A 22,515-nucleotide genomic window follows, 5' to 3' on the forward strand; every position below is an offset into this window, starting at 1 on the left:
TCAGTTTCATGTTTGGGTTCTTCTCAGTCTTTTTTGCTGGTTTTTCATTTTCTGATTCCCCTTAACTATCAATGCTCTCAAGGGTCTGACCTCATGGTACTAATAATCACCCAGTGTTGATAACTTTCAAATCTATATCTCCATCCCAGGATTTCTCCTTATTTCCAAATGGCATATCCAGCTTGCTATAGGGCATCATCTCTCTGTAACGGTTCCTAAACACCTCAAATTCAAAAATCCAAAGTGGAATTTTTAGCCTTTCCCTCCAATCACGTCCTTCATCCTGTATTCCTTTGTCTTGATGAATAGTACTACCACAGTCTACTCAAACAATCCAAGTCTGCACTGAGCCTCTTTATTCCTTCTTCCTAAAATGCTCACATTCAATCAGCCAACAATTCTATAAATTAAGCATCACTACAATTCATTCTCTTCCAATATTATGATAGCTCCTACATTCAAGGCCTTATCATCTCTCACCTGGACTATTTTAACATTTCCTAACTTAGTTCCATACTTTTATTCTCGTTATCTCTTCATTCCATCCTGCCCAAAGCCATAAGGTTTCATACATACAAAGTTTATCAAGTTCCTTCCCTCCTTTTCCCTTGCTCTTATTCTGTCTGAAAACCTTGAAGGACTCACCACAGCTCACAGCCATAGAACTCTAACAGAGACGCATATACTATTAGGGAAATGTAACATCAAGCCAAGGGGTAAATGAAAACACAGGATTAATAGTCCATAATCCTGAAGGACTGGTATTGCCTCATTGTAATTAAAATACATTAGTTTTACTTTAAAACCAAGTTTGTAGGTAGAAGTTCAGATTCAAATGAATTTCAGACTTCAAAGAAATTGCACTTGCAGCAGGCAGATTAAACCTGTGAGTCCACACTTCTCTGACACTAGGATACTTTGGAGGTATCTAGCACTGTAGCTGCTATATAAGCATGAAGCTTGAAAAGTGTTTTGAATGAAGGTCTACATGATTAAATGTAGGAATCCCAGTAGCTTTAATCCATTTAGCACACAATTATTGGCTCTCCCTTATTTTCCAGGAGATGATGACTCCATTTAAATTTCAACTATTATCACAGTAGGATCTTAGAAATCTTCTCACCTAATGTCTCAAGCTACAGACAAGCTGCAGGATACTTTTCTATAGCAGCCCTGACCCATAGCTATTTGTTCTTTCTCCAAATAGGTTCAGTAATAGAGAACGTCACTATCGAATAATCAATCTTGATTCATTGTCAGAAGCTGCTTTCTTATACAGGGTTGGAAGTTGAAGATAACACAACTTAATTTCTTCCTAACATAGAGATCATTCATGTCACATGTCCCAAAATACAGACTGATAAAGAAAAATGCCCTTGGACTCAAACTGTGAAGAGGTACAATTTCAAAAATAACAATAGGAACTTTAACCATTAATTGATCCTCAGAAGCCTGCTGGTGATCTGATAAAAGAACAAGGAAATCTGTTGCTGTCTGCTCTCCAAGCCCAAAAGAGACAGTGCAAACTCTAAAAATCTTTGTGCCAAGGGAGAGGAGACATGTAGAATGTTGCTAACCATCCGGTTCTACAAGGATTAAGACATTCGCCACTGCAGCCACTGAATAACTGTGCACCTGGAGAGGAATTCAAAATGAAAAACAGGGTGATGCACTTTGTGCTTTGGAAAAACAGCCTCCTTCGATAGATGTATATCTCAGGAAGAATTTTAATAAATCCAGATTCTTGCATCTTCCCATACATAGAAAAGCACTAAAATCATTAACTGGAGTTATCTGTTTTTCATGACTAGCAATAATCTTTTACCACGATGTACGCCCGACTGCATATACTGCCTAGTCAAAAATCATATATACACTGGCTTCTTCCCTACACTTTGGAGCAGTTTTCTCAGAGCTGTTTAGAGGCTATCTCCCAGGCTATCGTCCTTTTTAAGATCCCTGAATAAGACTTAAACTCACAACTCTTAGGTTGTGTGTTTTTCTTTAAGTCACACACAGGAGAAAGCTACATGAAAACTTACTGGTGCTACTGAAGATTCTTGTTTTATACCGCTCAGTGATACATAAAAGGTTCATGTCATTATCTTCATTTTACATTCAAGAAAAAAGTTCCAGAGATGCTAAATTATCTCCCCAAGAGCCCTAAGCTAGTAAATGATGGAGCCAGAAGCAAGACTACACAGCATGGAAATATCTGGTAAGAGGTCAAGTTTATCTGTAACTCAGTTAAGTCTTCAATAACTTATCTGGAATCTTCCATAACATCCCACAGACTACACACTTCACTTTACCTTTTTTTGCAAAGGTTCAGTATATAAGATGCAGAGGGGGTACATAAATAAAAGTAAAACCAAGCCCCAGTGCATTTCTGCTTTGTGGGTTTGTTCTCGCTCTCTTTTTTTCCTTTTTTTTCTTTGTACATTTCTTTGTTTTCCAAATTTTAACCAGAGGAGATTTCTTTTACAAGTGTTAGGGCGAAAAAAATTATCAAAAACTGATTTTTGTGAGGTTTTAATTTTAATACTGAGGAGAATTCATTTCTAAAACACTTTTTTGTAATAACCATTTTCACATGCAAATTTTCAAAACACAGTGCAGCTTGCTCTTAGCCCCTCATAGAAATGATGTATTTTAAACACCAGACCTGAAAAATAGATCCCATCCTTGAGGCCTAAGTTACTTTAATGCCTGTTAGACAAGAAGAGACTCACAGATGCAGCCTCCTCTTGTAACCAAAATAAGTTGAGTTCAGGCAAATGTGGGTGCTAATGTGTGCATCCAAAAATAATGACCTAAATGATCCAATTTCAGGCCTCCAGTAATCACAGACACAGCTATTGAGTTGAAAAATGAACCAAGACTTGAGAGTGTAAGATAAAGCAAAGGGGCAAAGACTAACACTTGTGCTGAGCAGTTTATAATTTACTGGTTCTTCCTCAGTCATCTGTCTACTCGAGAAAAATAAATCATGATTCTGACAGAAACCACTGCCAGATGATTTATCTTTGATTACTTACTATCTGTTTAAATGTTATCAATCCACAGCATGCTACATTTATCCTTAAAAGTAACATGAATTTGAAATCATAAAATGATACTGACAGGATTCTTCTCAATTTCTTCCTACCCCGATACCAGTACACACCTAAGCCAGCTGCTGAGGTCCATCACATCACTAGAAAAAAGTCAAATTACAAACCAATATGTAGCCCATGATCCCAATTCTTTTTTAATTTTTATTGAAATATAGTTGATTTACAATGTTGTATTAGTTTCAGATGTACAGCAAAGTGATTCAAGATTTCATGGAGTAATCTTTTTTAGATTCTTTTACATTATAAGTTATTACACGATATTAAGTGTAGTTCCCTGTGCTACACAGTAGGTTCTGTTGGTTATCTACTTTATACATAAGTAGTGTGTATATTTGAATCCCAAACTCCTAACCAAGTCTATTTTTAAAATTAAGGAAATGTCATCAAATCAGTCAATGAGACTCATTTTTTTTCTTTATACTCTTCAGTATTCTTAAACTTGTTTCAAGAGCATGTATCAATTGTAAAATTAAGAAAAAGAGTGTTGATGTATATACACTAAAAAGTTAAAAATATGGGCTTCCCTGGTGGTGCAGTGGTTGAGAGTCTGCCTGCCGATGCAGGGGACATGGGTTCATGCCCTGGTCCAGGAAGATCCCACATGCTGCGGAGCGGCTGGGCCTGTGAGCCATGGCCACTGGGCCTGCGCGTCCAGAGTCTGTGCTCCGTAGCGGGAGAGGCCACAACAGTGAGAGGCCCACATACCACCAAAAAAAAAAAAAAAAAAAAAGTTAAAAATAGTTTTCTCCTACATAATTTTAGGATTAAGGGTTTCTTATTTGTTTCATGTTAACATTTTATATTACAAATTTTCTTCCACCATATTTCATTTGTATATATTTAAAAAAACAAAAAAATTCTAGAAGGAGAAGATATATTCCAGTTCAAATTACACAATGTTTTAAGCTAGTGGGGTTTGATGACTATCTTTAGTGTTGTGTTTGGATTCCTCTTTCTATTCTGTGTGTGTATCTATTATAGATTTTTGGTTTGCAGTTACTATGAGGTTTTGGTATAGTAGTTTATGTATATATACATATAGTAGTTTATGTATATATACATAGTTGCTGTATATGTATATATACATAGTTGCTGATCTCTTAATTTCAAATGCATTTAAAATATCCTGCATTTCTGTGTTGATGATTTCCTACCTTTACTGAATGTTTGTCTTTACTGGTGAGCTTTCCCATTTCATAATTTTCGTGTTTCTAGTTGTAGCCTTTTCTTTGCTGCTTAGAGAAGTTCCTTAACACTTGTTGTAAAGCTGATTTGGTGGTGTTGAATCCTTTTAGCTTTTGCTTGTCTGGAAAGCTTTTGATTTCTCCATCAAATCTGAACAAGAGCCTTTCTGGGTAGAGTATTCTTGATTGTAGATTTTTCTCTTTCATCACTTTAAACACCTCATGCCACTTCCTTCTGACCTACAGGATGTCTGCTGAACAATCAGCTGAAAGTCTTATGGGGATTCCCTTGTATGTTATTTGTTGCTTTTCCCTTGTTGCTTTTAATATTTTCTCTTTAATTTTTGTCAATTTGATTAATATGTGTCTTGGTGTGTTCCTCCTTGGGTTTATTCTGCCTGGGACTCTCTGCACTTCCTGCATTTGGGGGACTGCTTCCTTTCCCATGTTAAGGAAGTTTTCAGCTATTATCTCTTCAAATATTTTCTCAGGTCCTTTCTCTTTCTCTCTCCTTCTGGGACCCCTATAATGCAAATGTCGGTGTGTTTGATATTGTCTCAGAGGTCTCGTAAAGTGTCCTCATTTCTTTTCTTTTCTTTATTCTGTTCTGTGGCAGTGATTTCCAGCACTCTGTCTTCCAGCACACTTATCCATTCTTCTGACTCATTAATTCTGCTATTGATTCCTTCTAGTGTCTTTTTCATTTCAGTTCCTGTATTCTTCAATTCTGCTTGATTGTTCTTTATATTTTCTAACTCTTTGCTAAAAACTTCTTGTAACTTTTCGCTCTGTGCATCCATTCCCTTCTCAAGTTCTTGGATGATCTTTACAATCATTACTCTGAACTCTTTCTTGGGTAGATTGCCTATCTCCACTTTACTTAGTTTTTTATGTTGTTCCTTCATCGGAACATATTCCTTTGCCATCTCATTCTGTTTAAATTTCTATTTGTAATTTTTATGTATGTAGTAGGTTAGTTACGTTTCTCGACCTTGGAGAAGTGGCCCTCTGGAGGGGATGTCCTATGTGTCCCAGCAGTACACTCCCTTCTAGTCACCCAAGGGCCAGGGACCACTTGGTCCCAGGGTAGGTTCTGACCTGTGTTTGTGGACTCAGTTCCACAGGCTGTGGGACTATAGTTTTCTTGCTTCTGGTGCCTGCCCACTGGTGGGTAGAGCTGTGTCTTGGCCCTCTTGTGGGCAGGGCTGTGTAAAGGGGCATGTCTAGAAGTGTCTGTGGGCTCAGGAAGTCTTTAGGCAGCCTGTCTGCCAATGGGTGGGGCTGCGTTCCCACCCTGTTGGTTGTTTGGCCTGAGGCATCCCAGCATTAGAGTCTGCAGGCTGTTGGGTGGGGCAGGTCTCAGTGCCAAGGACACAAGATATCTGCCTCCAGCCAGAGTTTATGTAGATGAACACTCCCCAATATGTCCACCACCAGCTTTTATGACCCCAGAGAGAGCCACAGCCCCTCCGCCCCCTGCCTCCCCAGGAGACCCTCCAAGACCAGCAGATAGGTCTGGCCCAGGTTCGTACGAAGTCACTGCTTTTGCCCTGGGTCCTGGCACATGCAAGACCTTGTGTGCACCCTCCAAGAGTGGAGTCTCTGTTTCCCCAAGTCCTGTGGAGCTCCTGCAATCAAGCCCCTCTGGCCTTCAAAACAAATGCTCTGGGGGCTCCTCCTCCCAATGCTGGACCCCTAGGCTGGGTTGCCTGGTGTGGGGCTCAGAGCTCTCACTCCTGTGGGAGAACTTCTGTGATATAATTATTCTCCAGTTTGTGGGTTGCCCATCCAGGTGGTATGGAATTTGATTATATTGTGATTGCACCCATCCTACTGTCTCATTGTGGTTTCTTCTTTATGTCTTTGGATGTAAAATATCTTCTTTTGGTAGGTTCTCATCTTTTTTATCAATGGTTGTTCAGCAGTTAGTTGTGATTTTGGTGTGCTCATGAGAGGAGGTAAGGTCAAGGTCCTTCTACTCTGCCATCTTGCCTCCCCATCCAATCCCTACTGGGGTTTTTTGCTGAAGATATATAACTTTTTCATAGAGATATAGTCAAAAACAGATACTCATTCTGTACCCCTCTAATTTATTATCTTTTATAAGTTGCAAATGACATATTGCATTGAAGTTGTTCCATTTGTATTTATAGTTTAGGATAAATTCATTTATATAAAACAGCATATTTTCTAACCAGAATGAAAGCAGACATAATTTTACTGTGAGGTTGAACATAACAGTACAAAAATTATATTGACACTTTACACAATAATGCTAGCTACCATTTACTAACACTTACAAACTCCAGCCACTATGCTACATGCAACATGGTTTTAATCCTCTCAGAAACCCTGCATTATTGTCTATGCCATCTTACAGATTAAGAAAGGAAAACAGTATGAGATTAATTTGCCTGTTGAAGAGTACTCAGGTTGTAAATAGCCAATCCTATCACCAGAGAAGCCAAAGCTCAGGCTTTCTCCAGTACCACCTACAGATTTATACCATGAAAGATTTGTCTTCATGTACTCTACTCCATAACTTACCACACACATAATTCCACCAAAATTGTTCTCACCACAGTCACCAGTGACCTTCATGTTAAGTACAACAGACACATAATAGATACTTTAATCTGTTTGTTTACCTTTCTATACTATTTAACATTGCTGATCATTGTCTCCTTCTCAAATTATTTTTTTTTTATCTTAGCTTTTACAACATCATAGGTAGTTCCTTCTTAGTGGTGTTTAAGGCTTTGCTTTTTCTGCCCTCAAGCCTTGTTGTATGATAGCCCTTGCTAGACTAAAATCTCATATTTGTAGTCTGAAATCTGAAAACTTGTATATATGTACACACACACACACACACACACACACACAAACACACCACATATACATATATATCACCAGTCCACACCAAACTTCTTAGCTCCAAACATGTATATGTATGTACATCAAATAACTACTACTGGACATCTACAACAGAATGATTCAGAGACACATCAAAATGTGTCCAAAATAGAAATCATTAGTTTCCTCCAATAGTTCTACTATATTGACTTTGCTGATGAATACCAACACCCAGGTTGCCAAAACTAGGAATCTTAGAATCAACATTTACACCATCCTCCTGCCCACCTCCCACAATCACTAACAAATCATAAAACTGTACAGATGTTTTTCCTCCTAAATATCTCTGGAGCAAACTCATTTTTCATTGCCGTCATGCTAAACTAGACTACCACCTTCTCTTGCCTCGATTTACTGGCTGAGCAACTAGTCAAATCTTTCTAAAATGCAGGTGACATCTTGTCACCAATCCTATTTTAATCCTTCAAAGGTTTCCGACTGCTATTAGAATAGAGAGCAAACTCTGAATTTGAACGTCCTGTAAGATCTGGTCTTTGCCTCATGGGCTTTACCTCCAGCGATTCTAGTTCTTCCTTCTCTTCCACTCTATTCTCTACCTCTATTTTCAATCTGGTAATTCTGTGGTTGAGCCGTATACTAACTCCTCTAAGATTTCCTACCTGCTTGAAACACTCTCCACTCTCATTTCTTTCTACTGCTGAGTCTTCCCTAACTTGCAGACTATGTCATATCCCCTGTCTATGGCTCAAAGGGTTCAAGAGAACTTTCTTATAATACCCAAACTATAAATACCTCAAGAGATCAAATGTCTAACAGTTTAACTTACCAAAAAAAGACAAAATGATGAAATCAAATATTAAAATCAGACAACCCTGAATACAATATTTTGATTAAGATACTTGTTTTAGTTTAAAAACAATTATTTAAAACTAAAACTTAGACTGCTCTAAGGGCTGAAATGTTTTTTGAGGTTATCTAGTCCATCTTCTCAATGCAGGAAATATCAATGAAAAGTACATGACTTGCTTTTAAAAACATTAATATTAGTTATTTTACATCTTAGGCTTTATTTATACAAACCTTATCACTTTGACAAAACCAGGGAAAAAATGGGATTAAGAAGGTCAGATTTTCTCACTCAAGCATTTTAACCTTCTTGACAAATCAAATCAAGCATGAGCCAAAGCAACATACAGACACAATTTAGGCAATGAGTTAATTTTTATACTTTATCTAACTAACTAGGGTAAAATGAACAAATATCTTGTCATATGGGAGTGCCAAGTTGTCACTTCTAAGAGTGGGAGATGAGCAGCTCATGGTGCTGCAAAAAAAGGGGGAGTTAAGCACCAGCCAGGAGTCTAGGCGATCAGGTTATTCAAAGGTATCGCACTCTCACCAGTAAAGAGAACTACCGAAGCTGCCCTAATCCTTCAGGGGGACTCTCGCCACTCTACTGCACACTTCCTCAACTAGGATGGTGGTGGTTAAGATGCACTACTTCCCACCCTACTATCTGCCCTAGTCTACTGTTTGCCAGCCCTGGAACCTTAAACAAGTTTCTTAATCATTTACAAATCATAAAAAAAACATTTAGCACAATGTTCAGGACATTGTGAGCACTATGTAAATGCTATTTGTAGAGGAGGAAAAGGGTAGACTTTCCTCTACCCTGCCAGGCTCTCGCTAAGACTTCCTGTAACAAAAGACAGATTAACAAGAGAATGGAATACAAATGTATTTAATATAAGTTTTGCGTGACACAGCAGCCTTCATAAAGAAATGAAGACACCTAAAGAAATGATTAAACCTGAATGTTTTTTTACGCTAGGTTTGAAGAAGAGTTACAAGTCTTGGAAAGGTCTGACAGGACCAAGCGTATGAGCTAAGTATAGTAAACTAGGGGAAACTTAGCAAGATCATTCAGATTCCTCTGTGTCCCTTTGTTTTCAGAGCTAAGGATGTTCCTTTCCTTCTAGGATAGAGAGGGCACCTCTCACATGAGGATTTTGTGACCTGCTTCAGGAGAAGGTCAGAAAGTCTTTCCTTCCCATGCCGTTTCTCAAATTCCCTCAGGTTGAAGTATTCAATATGTCAAGGTACCATATTTTGACGTAGTGTGTCCTAAACCCTGTCATATTCTTGTTATTTCTCTTTCAAAAAATCATTTTTGGTTTGGACCACAGGTAGAAGACAACAGGTTAAGAAAAGAGCTCATATGCCATGAAGATCCTAATAAAGAGAGACAATGATTGGGGTGGGGGAAGGGCACGACTATTTTCACTTTATTTGATTATTTTAGCACTAGTGAGAGTTGGAATTTGAATTATCTGGATATTTATCCTCTTCCTTGTTTCATATCTGCTGTGAGCCAATTTATATTTTCTACTAAAATTTCCGAAGTGGAGAAGCAGAGTCCCTTTATAATAGTTTCCACACTAAGAGGCATTTATTCACATTCAAAAACCCACAAGAATGTGGCTCCCTTTTAAAGAGGAAAAGGTCACCAGAGGGCACTTTGATTCTGGGCAAAGGGATACCCCAGAACAATCCCTGAACAACAGCTTCTAAAAGAACAATAATCCTCTGAGAATTCCAGCACTTTGTATTCTCTAGTTCCCTTGCCTAACTTTGAAAGAAGGTCATGATCTCATAGAGGAAGCATCTCAAGTATGTTTACAGCATTTTTATGCAAAAAGAAAATATGCACATCTCAATCACGGTAATGTAGGAGGTCTTGTTAACTATGGATCTCTCCATCAGTAACTTCTTCTAAGGTCTCTCACTTTCCTAAGGTATTCAAATTACTGGCTGTCCATTTCCCTCTCCAACCCAATCTCCATACTTTCAACATCCACACTGATACAGCTCTAATACAACAGTCTTGTTCTTTCTTGGCGAATGAACCATTTGTCACTGCAGCTTTTCACCATCTGTAATGTTTCTCCCTCCAGTTTCACCACTGCTCTTCTTCACCTCCACTGTCTACACAATCTTTAGCTTTCTGTTTTTCACACCCCCTCATTGCCAACAAACCTGCCCACTGTGACACTTGCCTATTCTGAGCCTGTTAGATTATTCCTGGTTTTGCTTGCCTCCACCTCCTGCTTACACCACCAGTTAAACCATTTCAGCATTAATACTCTAAAATATATTAGACTGGCCAAAAAGTTCGTTCGGTCGAACTTTTCGGCCAGCTCAACATTTCACTCCTGCTTTTGGCAATTCTCAGCTTTGGGTAATTCCTACAACCTTTAGAGCAAGAGGACAAAGACTCAGATATACCTCCTTACTTTGATACAGCAAAAAACAATGTGCATAATGGTAAATCAGCAAAAAAAGCTAGAACTCAACATGGTGGCAAGAACCACCATGAACATGGTGGCAGAAAATAAACTGCTATGGTTTCAGTGAACTAGAGCTTTATAACACTAGTTCTGACTTAAAAGATTATTATACGTCTGCACTGTTTTTTACTTCTGTGAATGGATCTGCACTACACAATTTTCTTAATTTTACTCCCATCATCTTTATCTTTTACATTTAAATAATTACGTTAGTTTTATCATGACTCCAAGCTTGAAACTACTCAGACAAGGCAATGAGAGTACTTCAGTGCTTCCTAAGGTACATTTAATGTTCCCAGTACAATAAAGACACCAAATAACCAGTGATGTGGTTTTATGGATTAGATTTTGAATTTGTATTTCAAGTTATTTTATTTTTATTGAATAATGTATTCTGAGATATATGTAGAATATATTCATCCCCAAATAACTTTAGCTAAGATGATTAATACAATCACTGTATTAAAAACATAATAAAATTTGGTGCATTGAGTAATAATATATTTATATAGAGTAATAGCACTAATCATATCCAAAGTTTACAAAACCCAAGTGGTCTATAAATTTTCTTTAATTATCTAAATTGTTATTTCTAAAATATTTATTTCAAATTAAGATACCACTTAATAACTGTTCTAACTGAGATACTTTCTCATTTAAGTAACTGAAAGGTCTAGTTCAAACTGGTTTGAAAAATAAATAAATTCATTCTCTTACACAACAGTAAATCCAGAAATATGGCAGGTTGATTCAGGGACCCAACAATGCCATCAAGCATTCAGGTTCTTTACATTTTTTTCTTTCTTCATTGATGCATTTGTTTTGCCCTCGAGCTCAATATCCTCATGGACAAAAGGTGACCCCCTACTGCAATTTCAAGCATCTATTCCAGACAGGACAAATATCAAGAGCTGACATATGTATGCCTTCTCACCAATGTCCCCTTCCCAAGTGTAAAGGAAGTTTTTCTACCCCACCTCCCTCCAGTTCTGTCATTTCATATAATTGACTCTGACTGGGACAAGGAACAAGTGCCCCCTCCATAAACAATCACTGACAAGGGGAATAGAAACACTGTGACTAATAGCTCAGCCTAATCCAAATTTCTTATTAGAAATGAACTGCCTTCCCCTTGAGGCAGGAGATAGATGGGCCCCAGGCCAAGCAGCTGGAGTTAGTCCCCTATAGATACTCGAAGATGAAGATAGGAGAGGCTGAGCCCTGCCCAGATAAAAGATAAGAGACCACATATTCCTCATTCTCTAAGTCAAGGAGACCTTCCCAATTAAAAAGCTCCTTGGAGGTCAAAAGAGGAGTGATGTAAAGCTACCCACAGGCCTCTTTGCTGGAATCCATCTTGCGTCCACACATGGGAGGATCCTGAGATGTACCAAACACGGACTCAGAACCAGGCAAATCAAAATGACTGGCCAGGGCTTCCCTGGTGGCGCAGTGGTTGAGAGTCCGCCTGCTGATGCAGGGGACACAGGTTCGGGCCCCGGTCCGGGAAGATCCCACATGCCGCGGAGCGGCTGGGCCCGTGAGCCATGGCCGCTGAGCCTGCGCGTCCGGAGCCTGTGCTCCGCAACGGGAGAGGCCACAACAGTGAGAGGCCCGCGTACCGCAAAAAAAAAACCGAAAAACAACTGCACTACTCTAGGAAATTTCATTTTTCGAAATTAATCATAAATTTCCTAGTCTACCTAATTTAAGCAATTAAGCCTATGATAAATTCACGTTATAAATTTAGTAGCAGTTCTTCCTTTAAAAAGAATTAAAGACAATGTTGGCAATATAATAAATCTTACTTGTTTGCCATAAAGAATTTTAAAGGCTTTTCTCCTAGACATCCAGAGTCACAATGATATAAAACAGAAATAATAATTCACAAAATTTCAAAACAATACCTATTCTTATTATAAAGCATTGTTACTTTATAGATCTGAAATTTCAATAGACTTTTGCCATTTCAGATGGCATTTAGATAATTTCAAATACAATTCATTTACTCAAATATTTCTCTTTAACAATTCTCTCAAACTGTATTTTGCTAAACTACACTGCATAAGTAGCTTCTAACTAATTATATACTCAGTTACTATATGCAGCATAGAGATAAACTGCTTTGGAATTAACTCAGTTATACAATTGTTTTTTACAATAAGCCAAATTTCTCTATATTTATGTGTACTACCAGCAACAATCTACATTTAAGTACATTTTTAAGATTATAATAGTGCATATCCTCAAGGAGGTAGTAGGAAAGTTTTACCATCAGCCAAAGTTCCATATTTTTTATGGAGTTCTTCAAAAGCAGACAAAAATTAAATAGATTATGAGAATAACATGCACATTGACCTTTAAAAACACTTTACAAAGTGCTCTGTCTTCTTAAGTAAAACTCCTATCGGTACTTACCAAGCTATGTTTTAACTCACCCAAGTGGAAATCTGGGTAAATTAACCTATTTGCTGTTAAAATTTTACTGGCACTCTTGATGGTTGTAAACAGCTATAAGAGAAATCAAAAAGCTAAAATCAAGTTCATTCTCTTATATCAACTGTTAATTACCCCAAACTGGAGATTTCTGCCACAGCACAGATGGTTCTGTTTGCTTTTTAGCCAAAATGCTGTCTAAAATCACTATTACAAACTAAGTGAGAAGTAGAGCTTAGTTATCATTTGATGAAATATTACATAACTGTTTTAAAAGATTATACATCCAATCCTTAATGATTCCTTTAGTAGGTTACTTGTGCTCTGTATTTCCTTCTACCAAACCTCTCAACTAGCTGTGTTTTGGTCATTTGAATGGCTATCATCACTTCTACAAGAAAGTGGATTAAAGACTGAGCCCAAATCATTCAATCTGCTCTTGGTTAACAGCTCTGTCAAAGTTTATGTTCCCTGAAATTCTTGGAGGACTTGTGGTTGAAGTATCAGGGAACAGATCAACTGTAACATCTGATAATCATAAGAAAAAGCTATACAATACCAGGAAAACACTACATTTACACACAATTCTCACTTCACAGAACCTTATAAACTTAGCAGTAGTAGCCACATTCCAAGCAGTGAATTTACCTTCTGACAGTAGTTAACTGCACATTTGCCTGTGTTCTACTTAAGAAAGGTAGAAAAGGCTTCCATGATTATGTCACCATCAGAGCCATTAACCAAGAACGATGATACCAGATATTTTCCATTATTTTTCTCATCCTTTACAGGTATAAGTAAAAGCATGAAACTCCTTTAAAATTTGGAAAAAAAAAAAAAAAGTCAAGAATCTCTAGCAAGAGTTATCTGGAAAAGATTTTAAACTAATTGTTAAAATATCAATTAATTGAAGTTGCTTTTTCTTACGAAAAATATACCTAGCACAAATAGAGAAACATCAAAGAATACATGTCATAATTCTCTGTACATATATATACATACAAACATATATATGGGAAAGGGATTATTTATCCAAGGCTTGTAAGTTTCTAAGATATATTCTGAATCTCCTCTTCAGAAGGCATGTGATGAAGATTATATGTGGTGTATTTATATAATGTTAATAGCAAGAAACAAACATGAAATAAAGATGGCTATTACTATCTAGATATTGTCTAGTAGGTGCACCCTGAAAAATATATACAATGTTATTTAAAACTCTTTTAAAAAGTCATATTGAGACTTCCTGGTGGCGCAGTGGTTAAGAATCCGCCTGCCAATGCACGGGACATGGGTTCGATCCCTGGTCCGGGAAGATCCCACATGCCGCGGAGTAACTACGCCCGTGCACCACAACTACTAAGCTTGTGCTCTAGAGTCCGCGAGCCACAACTACTAAGCCCTCGTGCCACAACTACTGAGCCCTCGTGCCACAACTGCTGAAGCCTGCGCGCCTAGAGCCTGTGCTCTGCAACAAGAGAAGCCATTGCAATGAGAAGCCCGCGCACCGCAACGAAGAGTAGCCCCCGCTTGCTGCAACTAGAGAAAGCCCGCGCACAGCAACGAAGACCCAACGTGTTCAAAAAAATAAAAAAAGGCATATTAATCTTTGCAATCACAATTGTTACATAAATTAACTCACTTATTCATATTATGTGAGCAAATTAAAGCAGTCTTTCCAAAACTATCATTAAGTATACAATATTGAATGATGAAACTAATTCCAAATTTACTATAATTATACCATTTCAGTGGTAAACAGAAAATTTGTACTTATTCTCCTGCTCAGTATTTGAGTCAATTACCTGTTTTCTGATGAAAAATAATCATGCACTATAAGTATCGTTAGAGTGGCTAAAAACATTTTCTTAGCATAAAACAAATACAAAACTAGCAAATAACAGAGCCTAAAAAGAGTATAAGAACTGTTTTCTAAGCCTAACTCTGCAACAGTGACTTTTAGCGATTGTCTTTAAAAATAAAGGGCTGATTTCAATTTCATATCCTCACTGGAAGCAAAGCAATTTCTCTGCTCAAAGTTTATACTATTTTTCCTCTTCAATTTGAATATATTTAAGCTCCCATAGGAACAAGTTTAACTTTCCTGATCTCTAAATGCATTAAGACAAACACTATTAGATCCACCAGCCTCTAACATGTTTAGGGACCAGGGCTCACGGCAGTCATGCAGTTGGGTCCTGTAACTACTTTTGAATCCATTATTATATCCGAATAAAATAACTTTTTTTGTTCTTTAGAGGTTTTACAAAACAAATCACAGTTTTTCAGAACGAACCACAAAGTATTCTGCTAAGTAAAATTTAAATTTAAATTATCTAATATTCAGCAAGGAGAGTAAGATTTTAAAAATGTTAAGTTTAAAATCAAAAGCAAAACTGGTTATTTTACAGTAAAATTACCCTATTACATCCTTGAACATTCACTTGTTCTTTGATTATTCAAAAAAGTGCTGGTCGTGTTAAGATGACCATAAATTCAACTGCAATCTTCCTTATACTCCCACTTTTTATAGATTCACTATTAATGATAAGGTGAAGTCTAAAAATAAAAGTTATGATTAAGTATTTTACCAAAAGATCTTATCCTTTAATATATCCATATTTATTCTGTATTCTTTCTCTAATACACTAACCTCTTCACCTGAAAAATAGTTAAGTTACACATCCAAGAGTATGATACAGTACATTGAACTATAAAAATAGGTAGTTTATTTTACTAATTGATGTGTCAAACTAAAAATTAAATATTTCACAATTATCATGCATGTATCAATAGTTTAAAAGTTCATACATTACAGATAGCAATATAGATAATAAATTATATGTTGATAAAACATTTAAGAAGTAAAATAACCCACACAAATCACAGTGCTGAAAAGTTCAGAGCTGGGATTTAAATCCAAGCTTGATGTTTCCTCAGACATAAAAAGTATGCAACAAATATTGGTTGAATCAATTAATGAATGGCTCCTAAATCTACCCTCTAAACTTTTAAGGAAACTGTTGTGGCCATTGGGAAAAGAAAGTTTGTTTGTACATCATAAATGTATTTCAGTCTCTCAAGTGTTATTTCCGAGAAGGGAGCCAAATTCTGCAAATATATTTGGTAACTTCTCATAAAGGCAAAATTGAGCTGGTCTTAAAAAAATAACTGGTCCTTGAGTATAAATATAAACCAAAATAAAAAAGTCAATGAATTTGCTGATTGTTCTTTGCTGTTTGAGAGAATGACTCAGCTTTAGTCATAAAATCTCACCCAATATTTTCAAAAACATAAAATTTATGATTAAACTAAAGCTATGATTAAAAGGCACAGTAGTAATTTTTATAAATTAAATAGGTATGTCACTATTACATTTGTATTTTAGGTATAAATATTCCAATTTACCCCTACAAATCTCAATAGAATCAACCGAGACAGAAGCCCTATGACCTTTATATCTAAAAACGTATTAACATAATTTCATCTCTTTAAAGCTTACTGTAGGCTTGTAATTATGCAAAGGAAAGTTCTTTATTTTGCAAGTGGAAAAACTGAAATCATAGACAGGGAAAACACATTGCCAAGGGTGATTCATAAAGTCAATCTCAGAGAGTAGGCTGATATTCACAATCCCAAACTCACCAATCCAGAGGAAATACCATATTAGTGTTTTTTACTATTCAACCCCCAAACCCACAACAGTAGACCAACCTTCCTGAAAAAAAAATTGAGGAAACATGAGCAATTTTAACACAGAAAAGAAGGGTCCTAATTGCAGATAAGACTCTCAGTTCCTGGCTAGTCCAGAACTTGGAAGCAGCAGGGCCTTAACGTATTGGGCCAATGTGTGAAATACTGAGATCACACCAACTTCTACTCCTTCAGGTGAAAGAGCAAGTTCTATTATCGGGATCACTTTTGACAAACACAAGGAAGACATTTGGACACATTTTCCACTTTAATTTCATGACCCACTTTTGTGCCATTTGAGAATACCTAATTGAATTATTCGATTTAGGTGGAAAATCACCTGCTCAAAACCCAAGTCTTCAGTTCTTACTGGCTGTGAAAACAAAGGTCAAGGTCAAGGGCTTGAAGTTGCAGCAAGCCTAGTCCAAGTTGAGGAGACAACAAAGTGTGGGTATTTGCAAAGTATGATCTCACAAAAAGCACCAGGCCCCCAGCTATTCCACTGCAACACTGATAGGGAATGGTCAGACATCCCTCCTAGACCGCTTCTTTCACTCTCCTCTGTCACATCCCACTGCACTCTATGCTTAGCTTATTTTTTTTGCCAAGAATACTGATCTTAGTCACCTTAAAATTCTCACTGCAAAAGAAACCCCTTGTTTAAACCCAAGTACAACCAACAGCTCCTTTCCAATTATCCCCAGCAACTTCCCCAGTCCCTTTTATGTTTGGCTACTGAGCTCAGTCTAGTTTGGCTGCCGGCCAGGTTCCTCTCTTCTTTCCTTGTCAGTGGTAAAAACTTGGAAAACAGTCCTGGACAGCTCAAGGAGACCTTTTAATTATGCAGTGGGGCAGTACCTTAGTCTGTCTGCTGTTTCCAGCAAGGCTTGTAGTCGCCAGCGACTGCACTCTCCCAATTGGTGGGTTTTCTAGCAAGGTTACTTGTTTATTTGGGGAAGGAGGGAAAGACTGGCAGAAAAAGGGGCGATTTGCAAATCTGAAAAATGCCCAACTCCTCTCAGAGTTTCCTACCTCCTCACATTCATTCTGTCTCATTACTGCCCTCCTTTACCACCTTATCACCCACTTGGCATCAAAGACACAAAATCATCAGTGTCCGGGTCTCCTTGTAGTCCTAGAAATTAACAAGGGGAGTCACGACTGGAACACTCTCCAAAAACTTTTATTCTCAAGTGCTGATGCAAGATATATATATATATATATATAGTTTTTTAAAGCAGGTCCCAAAATAAACTTACTAAATTCTTCCTAATTGCATTATACTTTGTTAAACTTGCAGACTGAAATAGTGCATGTAAATGTCTGATTGCCAGTGGAAATAAGGCGAGCTCAGTCGGGAAAACTGCTAGGACTCAGGAAGGGATACCTTGACCGACACCCGCACTTATTCGGGGTTTGCCCAAGGTACTAAGTGCGCACGCCAAGCCCAAGACCAGCTACGTCTTCCTTACTCTACCCTGGCAAGCTAGTTCCAGCTGCAGCGCCCAGCTTCCTGTTCAAGTTCCATTCAACATCGTAAACACATTCCAAGAAAACCAGCCTGCCCCGAGTTCCCTCCCGCACACAGGGAACTCTGAGCGGCGGCCCCAGGAGCCACAGGGAAGAACCGATCGCGCTGGGTTCTGATCCGTGCAGTGAATCAGCCCCCCGGGCTGGTGGACCCGGGCGAGCGAGCTCGGCAACGGGACCGAGAGCCCAGGGTCTCAAGCACCCCGCAGAGCCGTGCGCCTCTCTAAGGTAGCGCCCGCCAGAAGGAACTACTCGACCCACCCAGCCACAGGGTAACCATGTGGGCGCCGCCCCTGAGTTTGGGCCCTCCCAGCCCTGGGTTTTAAAGAATCCACGGCCCGGCCTCGGAGCTTCGCGCCTCCCCGCCCCCCATGCCCACACTCCCTCCCGGAGCCAACAAAAGGGAGGTTACGCTGGAAGAAGTTTTGCTCCTGGGTAGCCTCGCTGTGACCCGGAGATGACTTGCCTGCTCAGTCCCGTCTGGTCCGCACACCCTCAGCCGTCCTGATCCACCCGCGCCCCACCGCCCCCTCCAGCTCCTAACCACCGGCCCCGGCTCCCCGGACCAAAGTTACCACAAAGGGCTCCAGGAGTCCGGAGACCAATGCGTCCCCGACCTCGGGGGGCTCCCCATCATCCCTGCAGCACTGCCACGGCAGTAGTCAACAGGTCTCAGCCTCCTTTCTTGCTGGACGACTTCCTGAGCCTTTCAGTGTCTTAATTTTTGCAACCTGCCCAGCGGCGGTAGTGGCGGCAAGCAGCCCCGCGCCCTCCGTCCCCGGCACCCGGCCGGGGCTGACCACCGCCCGCCGCCTCTCAGGATGTCAGTTTAAAAGAGACTGCACGCTACCTGGCGGGACGCTGGGCTTGCAGCCAGGGAAGCCCCCAGATAAACCGCGGTCTCTCCGTACCTTACTGACTGATGCAGTCGGGTCAGGCTCCGGGCAGGGACATGGAGAGCCGCCGCGTCCTCGGAGCCTGGCTAACTCCGCTCCCGCGCAGCCCGGGCGCCGTTTCCGTGGCCGAGAGGGAAAGTTTCTCTACGTCAACAGCGAGCTGGACTCGGGACCCTCCGGCTCCGGTCCCCTCCCTCTACGCGCTCTCGGCCCCCTCCCTCCTCTTCCTAATCGGCTGAAGCCAAAACTGGCGCTAGCTGGCGGCTGAGGCTCGAGGCTCGGGACTCCGGGTCGCTCCCGGCTGGGAACGCGGGGCTCCCCCTCTCGGCCAAAAGGAAACTCTCCCAGACTCGGCTGGCGCACTTGGGGCGATCTCCTTGGACACTTCCAAACGGGACGCCTGGGTTCCAGCTCGCTGACTTTCTTCGGTCTCTGATGCTCGTCTCCTATGGGCCCTCTGGGCTATATGGCGTCGGCACGCAGGACCCAGGGGGAGAGTGGAATGTGAGAGAAACTCGACCGGAGAAGACGAGGCCTTACCTTACCCGGTTCTTAGCCGGCACGGGAGCCAAAACACAGTTCTCCCCACCCCCACTCCTCGTCCCCCGCTGCGTTTCCTTTTGAACCTCCTCCCTGAAGCACCGGATCGGGACTATTCGCCTTCCCTTGTCTCTCTGTGTTTCCGCACACAATTTCAAAACACTTCTGCTGCTTAACAAGAAAAAAAAAAAAAAAAGTGTCCAAGGAAGCACACACACGAGTAGCACATACCTTCTTTACAGCCTTTATCAAGAAAGCACTGACACAGTTTTTGCTGTGTCTCTGGCCGCACCTCTACACTTTTTTAATTTATTTTTCCTCAGTTTTTTAAAACTTACTGAATCTCTGCACTTTATTATGCCTTACAAGAAAAAAAAAAAGAAAGGAAAGAAAACAGAAAACTGCCTCCACCACCAGGTCATGCTCATTTGCTCCATTCAGATATTAACCTCAGAATTCAGGACATCTACGTGGGGTTCGAGGGAAAACATAACAAACCATCCTTACTGACACAGTAAACTTCTGTGTGGGAAGAAGGACAAGAAGGAGGGATATCCTCGTTTAAGCGATTCTTTGAGGATGAGAGGACATTTACTCAAATCTTTTGAGATGCTGCTCAGAATTTAGTTCACTAAATTTTTCATTTGAACCTGAAAATAGATGGAGAAAGGAAAAAAAGCATTTTTGCAAGGCTAACAAATATAATATGTTATGGTGGAATCCAGGGCTTAGAATCAGACTATTCATATTCCTTTCCAGGCTCCGTACTTACTCATTCTGTGCCCTAGGACGCTGGACACAATTACAGCTGCCAAAAGGAATTGTATAATAGAACTCACAGAGTCACAGTCACATTTACAGGAATTAGACTAGAGTAGTGTCAAGCACAGACAAGGTACTCAATAAATATTTGGTTCTTACATCCCACTATTTTTCACTGTAACTAGAGGATGGTACTAGAAATTTCCCCAAAAGACCTTATTAACTGAACCAGTTTTCTTCTCCCTAATGCTTTTTCCATTAAAAAAGATACAACATCACAATTTTTGAAATGAAAACTAAGTTTAGGGATTACCCAGCTCTAGCCAAACTCCCTTACTTTAAATACAAGGCAACTGAAGTCCAAGAATCTTAATTGACTTTCCCCAAATCTCATTGTTAGGAGGTGCTAAAGCTAGGACCAGAAATCAGGCCTCTTCATACGTGGACAGAATCCTCTTTTAACTATGTTTCCACTTTATCATAACAGGCAAGCACACAGTAAAATACTTACATTGGAAATATTAATCATAGGACAATGCTAGTTGCTTCTTCTGTAAATAACCTTTAAATGATTAATTTTCAAACAACCACTAAAAAATAAATGATGCCATTTAGGTGATCACTTAATATTCAAATGATTATAAAAATAAATCAAATGATAGCCCATAGTACTTAGGAATAAGGAGGTTGACCAGATGACCAAACCCATGCTTACATTATATAATTATAAATATATGGGTGTGTTCTTTTAACACAATATTTAAAACTTTGAATAGAGAACTCTAGGCTCCCAAGGATACACCAACAAATCACTAGGATCTGTGGACCTCACTTCGAGAAACACTAGTTTAGTCTTCAATACGCTGCAGCTCCACTTGAATAAGCAGATCATAAGAATAAATGAGGCTACAGAAATCAAGCATTACAAGCTCCATTGTTTACATTAATGGAAAATCTCAAAACATGTACTTATTTCTTATTCATTTGCCTCTGATATCTTTAAGGAGAAGTTTTTCTAAACCTTTTCTCACCTTACTCAATGTTGAAAGTTACTTGGACTTTTATACAATTCCCAGGTTCTCAGAGATAAGACCCTATACCTTCCTTATGAGTAGGGGTTCTCTACTACACCAGCCTCCCCCTGAATTAGCCACTAAAATAATTTCTTGAAGGCATTTCATAGACTTCTCTTTAGCGTTCTATGCTCCCTTTCCATGAGACTTGGAAGTTGCCAAAAAGAGAAAAAATTATAACTATAAAGTATATCCATCATGGATGGATGAATGGGGTGCATGAATCCCCATAACTGTCTTTTTCTAATCATTACACAGAGGGCTAAAGCTTACTAATTTTTATATTTCTTCCCAACATTTAAAATCTCTAAACTTGCTATTGCTCTATAATTTTTATAACCTGACTTTTGATATGAACTGCTATTTATGAAATGGCTTAGAGGTATAAAAATCTCAAAGATGTCAGAATGGAGTTTTTAAAAACACTAAAATCAAATAGAACAAGATTTAAAATCAGATCTGTAAGCATGACCCAGGAACTGAAGAAGGGAGATGCCAAGGAGAAAGGCTGCAGAGGCTCTGGCAGGGCATTACCATTAGACTATGTCTAATTTGCTACTGATAGCAAATACTCAGATTTCCATTTGAAAAGTCTTCACATTCATCATAGGAACATATGGACTGTGATGGAGACTCAGCAGCCTCCTAATATTTTTAAATTAATTTTCTGGCTCAGGCCAGTTTCAAGTTTCTCTTACTTGAACTAAAAGAACCTTGACTAAGATGGACAACTACCTATTATTTATGTTGAGAATAACATTTTATTGCTGATTATTACAAAAATATATAAAAACATGCTATCATATTGGTTGTTTAGCTCTATATTACTGCAAACCCATCAGTTAAAGTATTTAACAACTTTTTAAAAAGGAAATAAAAACCAAAATGGAATTCAAAATCTCAGTCATGTCCATTGAATTCCTAAGGGGACCTGGGTTCCAGAGTTAAAATGTGTTACATTTTACTTTCTATCTTCCATCATTTTATCTTTCAGTCTATTTTGGTCCCCCTGATTAAGAACATGAAACATACTCATTGCAAAAAAAAAAAAAAAAAAAAAAGAA

At 39.1% G+C, this 22,515-nt stretch overlaps 1 protein-coding gene across 1 annotated transcript in view; it reads right to left on the minus strand.

Moving 5' to 3' along the window:
* GULP1 (GULP PTB domain containing engulfment adaptor 1) overlaps positions 1-19,839 on the minus strand; it is a 268,406-nt gene extending 248,567 nt beyond the window's left edge. The window contains exon 1 of the mRNA XM_060015615.1: positions 19,617-19,839. The gene's annotated coding sequence lies outside the window, so the exon portion shown is untranslated. The remainder of the gene's footprint in view (positions 1-19,616) is intronic.
* Between the last annotated feature and the right edge of the window lie 2,676 nt (positions 19,840-22,515).

This window comes from Delphinus delphis, chromosome 7 (assembly GCF_949987515.2).
Source record: "Delphinus delphis chromosome 7, mDelDel1.2, whole genome shotgun sequence".
NCBI classification, from domain to species: domain Eukaryota; kingdom Metazoa; phylum Chordata; class Mammalia; order Artiodactyla; family Delphinidae; genus Delphinus; species Delphinus delphis.